Consider the following 14,691-nt stretch of genomic DNA (forward strand, 5'->3'; position numbering starts at 1 on the left):
GACCCCAAGCATACAGCCAAAGCTACCCAGGAGTTCATGAGTGCAAAAAAGTGGAACATTCTGCAATGGCCAAGTCAATCACCAGATCTTAAGCCAATTGAGCATGCATTTCACTTGCTCAAATCCAGACTTCAGACGGAAAGACCCACAAACAAGCAAGACCTGAAGGCTGCGGCTGTAAAGGCCTGGCAAAGCATTAAGAAGGAGGAAACCCAGTGTTTGGTGATGTCCATGGGTTCCAGACTTAAGGCAGTGATTGCCTCCAAAGGATTCGCAACAAAATATTGAAAAAAAAATATTTTGTTTGGGTTATGTTTATTTGTCCAATTACTTTTGAGCTCCTAAAATGTGGAGTGTTTGTAAAGAAATGTGTACAATTCCTACATTTTCTATCAGATATTTTTGTTCAACCCTTTAAATTAAACGTTACAATCTGCACTTGAATTCTGTTGTAGAGGCTTCATTTCAAATCCAATGCGATGGCATGCAGAGCCCAACTCGCGAAAATTGTGTTACTGTCCAAATATTTCTGGCCCTAACTGTATGTGCCGAGAAGGAAAATTAATATTCAGGCAAATGTTTGTGACTTAAAATTGCCATGAGAAAATGGGCCTTAAATCCATAAGAGTCACTGCACTTGACATTACTGCAGAACAGGCTCTCTGACGCATAACACTAAATGGGAGGGAGGAGGAATACATAGATTAAAATATAGTTGTTTTCCTCCAAACTGCTCCTGTAAAACAAAATATGGAAAAACATGACAACGAATTTAACCACAGTCTAACAACCAATGGGGGTGCCTACACTCCTTACAGTATGAGAAATGCCACTAAATCCCATTCATTGTGCTACCTGACCTCAGTTTCTCAAATAACCTATTCACAAATTCTATAACACCCTTGGATAGCGCAGTACTGCGGCTCAGCTAGTGCTGCATATGGAGAGCTGTTGAGCGATACGGTCGTGCGGATTATTAGGGGCAATTTGGAGCATGGAGCAGCCACCCCCATTATAATCTGCCATTGTGATTAAGCAACAGTTACCATGGGGTTTAAAAAGAATTCAAGGTGGTGTTCCACACATGTGAAAGCATTGAATTATAATGTGAAAGTATTTAATTATATTTTATGAAGTAGTGTTGTGTGCATAATATTTGTGCCATGTGCATAGCAATAAGTACATGTGCAAAAGATGCATGGTAGTGAAATTTTTACTAACAGGGTCACAGACACTGAGCATGCAACTTTCTCATAATTACCTTTGTAATATTTTACTAAGAGAGAAGTATTACACATGCTGTAGACTTTAAATTGTTTACTGTGAGATGCCACACTATATAACCTCTTGCAGTACAGAAGAGCTTGGAAACATCACTTTAGTGTTTCTCATTGTTCTCTTCTCCGAGGCATTAAATAATGATTAGTCATACCTGATTGATAAGGCTATGATATCTTCTGAGTATCACCTAAATTAAGTGATTACTTCAACACACATCACTCTTATATGAGTAGGATATATCATACGAATCAGAACAGTGTTGATCCAGTCAATGAAACCTCTACCAATACAGAGAAATTACTGTCTTTGGTCTTGGGTCAGGCCATCAAGGTAGCAACGTTGTCTGACAAAATATTTCCACAGACTCGAATGGCCTTTTTATATTGAATGATTATATCTGAGCAATAATCATTCAGTGTGAATGCCAGCAGCGACTGAAAGATGGTATATCTTGACTTTAGTAAAGCATTTGACAAAGTATCTCGCACCATCCTTGACCAAATATGGGATCGATAAGGCAACTGTTAGGTGGATTCATAACTGGCTGACTGATCATACTTAAAGAGTGGTCATAAATGGCTGTACATCCAAGTGGAAGAATGTATCAAGTGGGATAACACAAGGCTCAGTCCTAGGCCCAGTGTTGTTCAACATTTTTTTAAAAGATCTAGATGAGAAAATTAAGGGGAAAATGATCAAATTTGCAGATGATACAAAGCAATGAGAGATAGCTAACACAAGAGAAGAGGGAGAAAAGATTCAAAAAAAATCTAGACCAGCTTGAACAGTTGGCAGCGACTAACAAAATGGTATTTAACAGGGAGAAATACAAAGTCCTACATCTGGGCAAGAAAAAATAGATATACTAATAGAATACAGACTGAACATGAGTCAACAATGTGAATCACACAATTCTGAGATTTATTAAGAGAAGCATACGAGTCTAGATGGTGTGAGGTAATTCTCCCCCTCTACTCTTCTTTATTCAGACCTCTTCTGGAATACTGTCTAGTTCTGGGTACCCCAATTTTAAAAACTGGAGTTTGCAACAAGCTAGAGCAAATTCAGAGAACAGTTACCAGGATGTTGAGCGGTCTGCAAATCATGTCCTATGAGGACTGGTTAAAGGATCTAGGAATGTTTAGCTTGCAAAAAAGAAGGCTGGGAGGAGACTTAATAGCTGTCTACAAATATCTGAAGGGCTGTCACAGTGCAGAGGGATCAGCCCTATTCTCAATTGCCGAATGAAAGACTAGAAGCAATGGGATGAAACTGAAAGGGAGGAGACACAGATTAGATATTAGAAAAATCTTTCTGACAGTGAGGGTGATCAATGAGTGGAACAGGTTGCCACAGGAGGTGGTGAGTTCTTAAATAGTCGTCTTCAAACAAAGGATGGACAGACATCTGTCTAGGATGATTTAGTGAACCTGCACTGAGCAGGGGGTTGGACCCGATAACCCTGAAGGTCGCTTCCAACTCTATCATTATATGATGAATGATTAGTTTGTTGTTCAGTTTCTGCAAGCATAAAAATTCTTTGACGATCAGCCATTGTAAACAGGCAGTTGTTGATCTACGATTGACTGCCTGTTTTCTGTGATTGGAGGTGGGTGGGCCGGAACAATCCCCGACCTGCTCTGCCTCCATTCTCTAAGCGATGATCACTCGTGCGCCCGAGAGTCATCCTGTGTAATAGGGCCCTAAGTGAACTCCATTAGAATATTATGATCCTTATTGTGAGTGACGCACAGCATTCTTACTTACCCAAATACTATCATTCTAAGTGGCATCTGTTAACTTTTTTTCACCATGGTTTATTTCAATCACACTCTTGTGTTTTCGAGCATTTAGAAGCTGATTATGACATCAGAGAGTATTTTACCAGTGTAATAAATCATTAGCTGTCATTCCTAAACTAGCTTTCTACACCATTAAAAAGACCCTGCAGCATATCACTAATCAGATCACTCTATGCACCTGTTATCTTCGGCGCAGTTGTTTCTTTGTGCAGATGAATGGCAATCAGATTGTTCCACTCTGTGAGGCGTGCTATATTCACTATCTTAACTTCATTAAAATGTAAAGTAAAGTGATTATGAAACACCTGCTTGCATGAAATAGGTATTTTGTATTACACCGCAGTCACGTCAGTCCTCAGTCAAAGGTGATTTTTATTTATTTTATTTTTTTTTTTACTTTTTTTCCCGCTTTTAATGTGCTTGAGGATTTTAATAAAAGATGAGAAGATGTTATTTAGGACAATTTCTCTCTCATTAACATCACTGAAATCTGTCTATCCATACAGAATTAGACTAATATGGTAAAGAGACTTCCAAATCAGTGTTGGAGGTTGATATATACCAGCTGGATTGGCCATGTAGGTGGCAAAGCATGTTGGAAGTCCTGTCTATGCACAGCAGACAGTCAAAACTTCCATTAGGCTTTTTATGAGAAGGCTTTTGGAAAAGGCACTTCTGCATTCCATATTGTCATCTTGACATTAAATACGGGGTAATTATAAATGATCTTCCAGATTTACAAGCCGCATAATGTAACGTTTAATGACATTCAGATACATAAATTTGATATCAATGGAAATGGAAACTCAAAAACTTGTTGCACAACATCAAAAAATTTTTACACAGAAGTGTTCAATGTGAGGCCGCCTCGTCACACAAGGAGCCTGCCATACACATTGTAGCGTATCACAAAACTGATGCAATGGCTTCTGTGATGCGTACTTGCAGATTATGCATGGTGGGTGGCATGTAGACGATCCCCCAGAGAAAAAAAATCTCCAAGGCGTAAGGTTCGGGGACGTGGAGGCCAAGGAAGGAGTTCACTATTGTCATGACCTGCAAGGCCAATCCAAGTGCTTAGTAGTCGCCTGTTGATCTCACTTCTGACTTCATTGTGAAAATGGGGGTTGGAGGGTGGGGGGGGGGCATCCTGTTGGAAGCCATATCTATAGAGTCCAGGATTGTTTTCTTATGGATAAAGAAGGAGACGTACACTTTCCTACAGGTTATGGCATAACACACATTCACCTTCGGGGAGTCACACAAATGATCCCCGTAGACGGGTGTTTTTTTTTATCTCCCCTAGATTCTTACATTACATTTGTTGCCTCGAATGGTGGAAGGTGGCTTCATCATTAAACACTAAAGACTCCAAGAAATCATTGGTTTCCATTACAGTTTGCATACTCTAACAGAAAGAACGTCCCCGCGCTCTGTCATCCGCTTTCATGTCCTGTAACAATTGTTACCAGTAAGTATAACATTTGCGCAAAATCTTCGAGGCAGTCGGTTGCAAGATGTCCAGTTCTCTGCTTGCTCAGATGATGAATTTTTGAGGACTTTGTGTGAAACTTGCCCGGACGCACTCCACTGTTTCCATGCTAACTGGTGGACGGCCAGATGATTTTTGCTTACAGGTGCAGCCTTTTTTTCTTAAAATTGGGGAACCACTTATGAATTGTGGGTGGATCTTCATCAAAATTTATACAAAAATAATGCTGAACACAACAACAGACTGGTAGAAATGAAGGAGACAAAGTGCTTTCCTGTCTTCGTTGGCATCCTTTTTGTCTCATAACCCCTGACGACTATTATGGCAGAATAAAACATTTTTGAACCCTATTGAGCAAAACTGTCTAACAGTAAGACGGTCCTTGTTGCCCATAGCATCCAATCACAGCACAGCTTTCATTTTATCTCAGCAGCTTAAGAAACGAAAGCTGCATTGTGATTGGTTGTTATGGTCAACAAGGACCGTCTTTATGTTAGACAGTTTTGCAAAATGAAAATTTTTGGAGTTTCTTTCCATTTATATCAAATTTTTGTATCTGAGTGTCATTAAATGTGAGTTAAGAGGGTTTTACATCAAGACGATCATTTGTAATAACCCTGTATATCCCTCTAATAGTGAGAGATAATATGGCCAGCTTAATTGGAATCTACTACTTTGTTTTTTCTAATTTAAAATAGATAGTTTAAGGACTATCTGGTTACATTTTGAAAATTAAATATCAGGTGCAGATGGTGTAAAATCAGGGCTGGTTTTAGATAAAGTGTGACCCTGGGCAAAATTAAAGTGGGGCCCCAAAGACTAAAATATACTTCCAATATTGCAATCACATTCAGTCAATTCAGGTGGCGATGTGAAGAACACTGCAGCTCTGAACTCCACTGCTTCCAGGGATATTGCTAGAGTTATAGAAGATCAGGGGAACACGTTCCAAGGGATATTCTATATTACCGCCCCAACATACATTAAACAAAAAAACCTATATTCATGTATGTTTATATCAAGTAATGCCACCATACAAGGCCCAAATCATACTGCTATACAAGGCCAAAACAGATGCCAATATAAGGCTCGAACAATGCCAACATATACCATTACCACTACAATTACCATTATATTGTATAGTATTATCAAACATAAAAGGGATAAAAGAAAGGGAAAAGCAGCTTAATGTTTTGAAAGTAAAGCTTAAACTGTATTAAAGTATAAATTTAAATTTTATATATAATATATATATATATATATATAGATAGATATATATATAGATATATATAATATGTGCCAAGGTTAAGCTATTTGTATATCCAGTCCCATATCGTTATGAAACGGGTGTTGAGGTTTACATTTTCTGCATAATCACAACAGCATGCAGCTAGTTTTCTCTTTGTTACTGAGAAGAAACACTTAACAAAGACTAATATTACCCCTATACAGTGTCCATATAGTGGTAGATGCCAACTCTACACAGGTGCTTTGCAGACCGTTTCAGTAAATACGGTACCATTCTAACCAGTGATCACAGATGACATTCTTTCTGACTGAAGTTGTTCACAATGGTTTTTCTTCTTAATCCAGCTCAGACCACTACGACAACTTCTCTCAGCTACAACTTGTCTCTAGAGAATTTGACATACAGACATCTTTGATTCCTCACTTTTACAGCAACCTCCCTATGTTATCCACATCCCAACAAAATCTCCCCATGCATAGTGCCTCAACTAAAAATAATTCTATCCATGGTGTCCCACACACTAATAATATATCCTCATTATTTCCCTTGTAGGGCTCACACAGTAAGTACAACTTTTAGTGCTCTTCACACAAGAAATGTGCCCCCTTTTATGCACTAACTCAGTATTAATGCCCCCTTTATGCCCAGTCTTTATTAACACCTCTGTTATGCCATCTGCCTTTAATAACACCCTGTTTATACCCACAGTCTTTAATAATTGCCCCCCCCCCCAGTCTTTTACAGTGCTTGCACTATCCCTTCAGGCTTTAATAATGCCACCTTTTCACCTTCAGTCTTTAATACTGACCTTTCTTATGACCCCAGTCTTGAATGATTCCCCCTTTCTTTTGAAAAATGCTCCCGTCATTCCCCCAGCCTTTAGCACTGCCCCCTTTACCATCCCCCAGTCTTGAATAATCCCCCATTATGCTGCAGTCTCAATGGACCACCTAAACTAATATTGTCCCTGGACTAGCTCCTCTAAAGAAATATGGACTCTGTACCTCCTAAAAATACATACCTCTGGCTGTCGACCCCCAAACCAGACCTTGTAAAAAAAAAAGGTACATAGTGAATGAAAAAAAACTCACCTGAGCGGCCTTTTAAAGAAATTGCATTTTATGTGTGCATTCTCAGCTTGATGCTTTATCTGCTCCTCCAGGAGTCCCATTTATATTTGCAAGAATGATGTGCAATTTCTTAAAAGATGTTATTGGGAAGTGGCAAGGGGACTTGTCCAAAATGTGTACCTCATTTTCACTTCAAGTGCATTTTGGTTTTGGCTGGGATGCACAATAACAAGAATCATTCTGCTCTGACTGTATGTGTCCTCTAGCACTGGGCACATTAGGTAGGTGATTTGACAGGGAATTAAAAGAACACCAGTGGGCGCCATAAAAAACGCATATGTAATAGTAATTTTTAGATGCTGAAGACCCTGCCAACCAGTGTGCGTGGGGGGGGGGGGCATATAGCTGGTAATCTGATCTATAGACTATGTGTTATAAGTATCCATGGTCGTAGCAGATTTGTAACTTTGCAAGTGATGGTGTAAAATCTTGGCCATTTGGGTGTTCTGCACAGCTTACTCATGTGTGCCTATGTTAGTAAGGTACCTCAAACTGTGATCATTAAAGGGGTTGTCCAGGACCTTTGGTAATTATGACCAGGATTCTAGAGGTGAATGTCTACATTGATGGTGCCGTCAGCAAATATTTTGATTTCTAGACCATGGAGGGAATTACCTATATGATGGACTGCTTGCTAGAGATGGGTTGCACCTTACAAAAGCAGGTAAGCATATATTTGGTGGGCACCTTGCTTCACTCATCAGGAGAGTTTTAAACTAGAACAATATGTGAAGGGGAAATGAAAGGCCAGGTAAAAATATACAGCTAATTAATACATTTGAGATCCTTGTTATTACAAGTGGAAAGAAAGAACAAAGACAAAACATTCAGAAGAAAAGTAGAGAAGCAAGAGACACCGATCACAAACTAAAATATTTCTACACAAATGCACAGAGCATGGGAAACAAACAAGGAGAATTGGAGCTCCTAACACAAGAAGAGAAATATGATGTCATAGGCATCACTGAAACTTGGTGGAATGATACACTTGATTGGAATACAAGTTTTGAGGGATACAACTTATTTATAAGAAACAGAGCAAAAAAGGGAGGAGGTATTGAGTTGTATGTTAGGAAAACATTCATTTCCACAGAGATTCAAGCTTCAGAGCATGGGAGTTCTATAGAAACTGTTTGGGTAAGAATACAAGGAGAGAACTACAGAAAGGAGACTGTTGTAGGCATTTAATATAGGCTGCCAGGACAAGCAGAAGATATTGATGAACTCTTTCTACATCAGATAGCCAAGCTCTCAAAAAAGCATGACATAGTGATCATGGGACTTTTTAACTATCCGGATATTTGTTGGGAATCTCTCTCAGGCAAAAGTAATAGATCCAACAAATTTGTATCCGCTCTTGCTGACAACTTTATCTTCCAAAAGGTAGAAGAGAAAACAAATGGATCTGCCATCTTGGACCTAAATCTTACCAACAGGGAGGAAATGGTTGAGGAAGTAAGGTTGGGTGGGACCTTAGGAGGCAGTGATCATGCTATCCCTGAATTTTGGATAACAAGGGGAGGAAGACCTGAGAAGACTCAGACTTTAAGGTTGGATTTCAGAAAGGCAGATTTTAATGAACTCAGAAAGAGGGTAGGAAGGATCCAATGACTGGATGTTCTTAACGACAAAAATGTCCAAGAAGGTTGAAAAATATCGCTAAATGAGATTCTCTAAGTACAATCGTTAACAATACCTAAAAGAAGGAAGAATGGTAAGCATTTGAGGAGACCAGAATGGATGAACACAGAGCTTGAATGCATGCTAAAAAGGAAGAAATATATGTTTATCAAATGGAAAGAGGGGGGAATATCTAAAGAAGAATATAATGCGGTCTGCAGAAACTGTAGGGCAAGTGTCAGAAAAGCTAATAATGAATTGAGGCTTGCAGCAGAGGTTAAAAGCAACAAAAATGCATTTGGGGGGACAAAAGAAAAGTCAAAGATGCTATAGGATGTCTACAGGATCAAAATGGGGAATTGGTTAAGAATGATGTTAAAAAGGCAGAACTTTTAAATTACTATTTTGTATCTGTTTTCTCTCAGAAAGTAGATGTAACATCAACTAATCTTCCCTGTGCTATTGGGGGAATAAAAGAATGCAAGCTATCTATAAACAGAGAAATAGTAAGGGAACACTTAGATGACTTAAATTTATTCAAGTCTCCAGGTCCAAATTAATTGCATCCTATGGTACTGAAGGAAGCAGCAGAGGTAGTTGCTGAGCCACTCACCATAATCTTTGAAAAATGCCTTGAGAACAGGAGAAGTCCCAGAGCATTGGAAAAGGGCAAATGTCCCTGTCTTCAAAAGAAGGAAAAAGGTGGATCCAGGAAACAACAGGCCTGTGAGCCTGACTTCTATACTGGGAAGGATCTTTGAAAAAATTATTAAACAGCATGTATGCAAGTACTTGGATAATAACGCAATAATTTAACAAAACCAGCATAGGTTTGTAACAAGTCATACCAGCTAATCTAATTTCCTTCTATGACCGAATCACTGACTGGGTTGATCAGGAAAATGTAGTAGATATACTATATCTTTAATTTAGTAAAGTATTTGACAAAGTATCTCATTCCATACTTATTGAAAAAAATTACCAAATATAGGATTGACAAGGCAACTATTAGATGGATTCATAACTGGCTGAGTGATCATACTCAAAGAGTGGTCATAACAGACTGCACATTCAGGGCTCAGTCAGACGGGCATTTTTTCGCGCGATTTGCACATGTGCATGCGTCCGGCGATTTTATAAAACCATTGCTTTGCAATGGTATCGGACACATGAGCGCTTTTTAGGCACTCGTCCGATAAATTATAGAACAGAAATCGCAGATCGCACCTATCTGCGATCTGCGATTCCTGTTCTCTCCTCTATATGCGCTCAATGGGGCTGGCAGCAGCAGCGCTGACCCCATTGAGACCATATACTAGACAAATCATTCTTCTCTGCCACAGCTGTAACAGCTGTGGCAGAGAAGAACGATGTTTGCCCATTGAATTCAATGGAGCCGGCAATACAGCCGGCTCTATTGAAAGCAATGGGCTGCCGGCGAGCGCGGGATGAATTTTCGGGAAGGGCTTAAATATATAAGGCCTTCCCTGCAATTCATCCAGAAATGTGTAAAAATAAAAAAAATATATATACTCACCTGGTCCCGGCAGACGGAGTTCAGCCGCGGCCAGCGGCAGTCCTCCTGAACTGCTCTCTGTAGTATTCAGCAGCCGGGGATTTAAAATCCCCGCCTGCTGAATGAGCTGCCTCTGATTGGTCACAGCCTGACCAATCAGAGGCAGCTCTCACTCACACCCATTCATGAATTCATGAATGGGTGTGAGTGAGAGCTGCCTCTGATTGGCTCAGCGCAGGGACCAATCAGGGGCAGCTCTTACTCACACCCATTCATGAATTCATGAATGTGTGTGAGTGAGAGCTGCCTCTGATTGGTCAGGCTCATTCAGCAGGCGGGGATTTTAAATCCCCCGGCTGCTGAATACTACTAATTGGAAAAATGTGTCAAGTAGGGTACCACAAGGCTCTGTCTTGGGCCAGTGTTGTCCAACATTTTTATAAATGATCTGGAGGAGGGAATTGAGGGGGAAGCTGATCAAATTTGCTGACGATACAAAACTAGGAGGGATAGCTAACACTAGAGAAGAGAGAGGATTCAAAAAGATCTAGAAAAGGATGAACAGTAGGCGGTGACTAACAGAAGGGTATTTAACAAGGAGAAATGCAAAGTCCTACATCTGGGCATAAAAATGAAAAAAGCCTATACAGAATGGGAGGAATTGGGCTAAGCAGCACATATGAAAAAGACTAATAGATCATAGACTGAACATGAGTCAACAATGTGATGCAGCAGCAAAAAAGGCAAACACAATTCTGGGATGTATTAAAGGGGTTGTCCGGCGGCAGCAAGTGGGTCTATACACTTCTGTATGGCCATATTAATGCACTTTGTAATGTACATTGTGCATTAATTATGAGCCATACAGAAGTTATAAGAAGTTTTTCACTTACCTGCTCCGTTGCTAGCGTCCTCGTTTCCATGGAGCCGACTAATTTTCGCCGTCTAATGGCCAAATTAGCCGCGCTTGCGCAGTCCGGGTCTTCTTCTTTTCTGAATGGGGCTCCGTGTAGCTCCGTGTAGCTCCGCCCCGTCACGTGCCGATTCCAGCCAATCAGGAGGCTGGAATCGGCAATGGACCGCACAGAAGCCCTGCGGTCCACCGAGTGAGAAGATCCCCGCGGCCATCTTCATCAGGTAAGTAAGAAGTCACCGGAGCGCGGGGATTCAGGTAAGCACTCTCCGGTGTTCTTTTTTAACCCCTGCATCGGGGTTGTCTCGTGCCGAACGGGGGGAGGGGGGGGGGTTGAAAAAAAAAAAAACCCGTTTCGGCGCGGGACAACCCCTTTAAGAGAACCATAGAGTCTAGATCACGTTGGGTAATTATTTCCTCCTACTCTTCCTTAGTCAGACCTCATCTGGAATACTGTGTTCAGTTCTGGGCAACCTGATTTTAAAAAGACATTGACAAACTAGAGCAAGTTCAGAAAAGAGTTACCAAGATGGTGAGTGCTCTGCAAATCATGTCCTATGCGGAACGGTTAAAGGATCTGGGAATATTTAGCTTGCTAAAAAGAAGGCTGAGAAGCGACTTAATAGCTGTCTACAAATATCTTAAGGGCTGTTACAGTGCAGAGGCATCAGCCCTATTCTCATTTGCACAAGGAAAGACTAGAAGCAATGGGATGAAACTAAAAGGGAGGAGACAGATTAGATATTAGAAAAAACATTTTAACAGTGATCAATGAGTGGAACAGGTTGCCACGGGAGGTGGCAAGTTGTCCTTCAATTAAAGTCTTCAACAGACATCTGTCAGGCGTGATTTAGTGAATCTTGCATTGAGCCGATGGATCCAATGACCCTGGAGGTCTATTCCAACTCTATGATTCTGTAATTCAATCATTCTTTTGGTCCTGGGCCTTCCAACAATACCTATTCATCTGTGAAACAGTCATCCCTGGCATCCGGGTGAAAATATGCTACAGATTTCCCTTATTAAGGGTCTAAAAATGATCTAGATGAACTCATTGCTACCTGTTATTGAACCCAGAAAGAGGGTACGAGTTTTTGCTATTAAACCGTAACATGCAGCATTAGAATGGTTTTAGTTGTACAGCCTAGGAGACTAAATTACCCCAAAATCTGGGACCAAGTTTATTACCCTTTTGTCAAAGTTGTATTAAAGTTATTGTTCTGTGCAGTAATAATGTCTCCATAGTCCCACGGCAGTTACCCGAGAAGCCTCCGGGCCACAGCAGCCAACAGGGCCTACTTCGGGACCCGGTCATCCCATGAACTGGAATAGACTGAGCTGGGTCATGAATCCCTAATATCTCTGTCTTAACAGGAGAAAATGGGGACCATGACTTTGCTTCTAGAGCTTAGCTTGGCACTTCCGACTCCAGTGCTAGGTCCATTTGCTGCCCATCAAGCTGACATCATCTGGCAGAACCAGGAAACTACAAAGCCAACCACTTATTCACTTTCACAATCACATACGCCTCCATTCCTCCAGTCAAACTTGTCTAGATGGCTGTTTTTGTATATCTGCACCACTGAATGCAGGGCTGATTTTAGATGGTGGCAGACTGGGAAATAGTTGATTTCACGTGTTTCCTACAGGGTTCGGTCAACCGGAGAGTAGAGCAGAGAAACCTTCTGTTCTTCTCTTTAGGGTTGCCAACTGTTCAGAAATTCCTGGACAGTCATGAAAATAGGGCACTTCTTTCCAGTGTCCATACTTTTTTTTTTTTAGGCTGGTGGTACCCGAGCAGGTTATATTAGAATTGTAGTTATCAATATCTTACAGCTTACAGTAAATGCTGGTAATAAGTTCATATCTATATCACTTCTAACGTTTTTCATTCATTATGGTTTTCCAATTCATTCGTAAAAAATGTTGGTTGTCCAAAAAAAAAGAAAATTCAGGTTGGCAACCCTTATACTCTCTACACGTTGCCCAGCAAGACCAACAAGGGCATGGTTGGGCAACCTTCAGATGATTAGCCCAAGGCCCCATTTTTAATAAAACTAACAACTACTCGTCTTGTAATATTGACCATTGATCCATATTAATTTGTTCAGTCATCCTTCATTCTAAAAGCAAATTAATTCCACTGGCATCTCTTGTAAGACTGGCACACAGCTCTGGCACACTAGGTATGTGTGGACATCTTTAAAAATCTAGCATCGTATCACGCTTCCTAGAGATGCATATTAGTAGATATAAATGTTTTATGCATTTTGATGTCCTCTTAGATTTTTATATTCCTGATATAGTTCCGTTCTCCAAGGATTTAGAAGAGGAATATGCAAATTAGCATGAGGTGGTTAACACCGTATCACTCCTGCTCCCTGTTAACTGAGCGCAATCTATGCATGTACCACACGAGCCTTCACGAACATATACAAGAACTGGTATGGCACACACTAACATTTTAATTAATGACAAGACATTCTTTTTTTTTTCATAAGTGCTTTAATGTGTGTTCATTGCAGCAGCAGTCCCCACAGTCACGGAAATATTATGTTGACGGATGTGCTCTGTCGCCAGTGTTCCCTCGACGGGGCCAGCTGTCAGCTCGAGATGATGACATTAACACGGAGAGAAAGTGATGACAAATGCCCGTTATCAGCGAACGAGGCCGGTGACAAATCGAATGGAGGCTCCCGAGCAGCCCCATTACGCTGTAATAAAAAAAGATGGATGGCTCTCTCTGGCGGGGCCCTGCGTTAATGCGATTTTGGCTGGTCTCTCTGGGTTCCAATTAAGGAAGAAAACAGAGAGAGAACAGGAGTCTTAAAAAGGGGGGAAAAAATCCAGCCACGCAAGCTGCACTAATTGAGTCTGAACAGCCAAAGGCAATCCCTCACCTATAAGCCGCAGTCAAGTAGTCAAGTCATACCGCTAGCCACCACATTCCCAAGTCCCACCGCACCCGACAGTCATGTGTCTGCATGCTGTTCTATATTACAGAGATGGAAACGTAACACGTAGAAACATCGTAGGACGCATATCAGCCTCTTTCACGCTGCTTTTTTGATTACTGACTTGCTGTCTCATTTTGCTCTCATAAGCCCACATTCGCAGGTTTTGCCGCTGTTTCTCCGTGCAGATGTTAAATTATAATTGGTATAGCACCAGCAACTTCCGTAGCGCTTTATATAACAAACTGTAACAATATCACAAGACAGAGGTTTACAGTATACATGAGGTCATATCCCATATGAGCTTACAATCTACAAGGCAAAGATAAAGAAAAGGTCAGAAAATAGAGGAAGCGGCTCTAGAGTGGAAGCGATGATGGAATGCTAGTTGCACTCGGAATACGCAGAGAATAGAACCCATTGATTTCAATGGGCTTGTTCACACTTCCGCATCTTTTGTGCACATTTCGGCCGTGCAAAAAGAAAAAAAAAAAGGACATGCTCTATTTTTCTTTGTATTTGCACACCGAAGGTTCCCATAGAAGTCAATGTGGGAGTGCAATATGCAAGGAGATGCATGAAACACTATGTAATCGTGCTAGAAATAGAACGTTTCTGGAACCATGTGGCCATTTAATAATAATCTTTATTTGTATAGCGCCAACATATTCCGCAGCGCTTACATAGACAGGGGGGAATACAGAAAGACAAAATACAAACATTACAGAACCACG

This window comes from Eleutherodactylus coqui, chromosome 4, assembly GCF_035609145.1.
Source record: "Eleutherodactylus coqui strain aEleCoq1 chromosome 4, aEleCoq1.hap1, whole genome shotgun sequence".
In the NCBI taxonomy this organism is placed as follows: domain Eukaryota; kingdom Metazoa; phylum Chordata; class Amphibia; order Anura; family Eleutherodactylidae; genus Eleutherodactylus; species Eleutherodactylus coqui.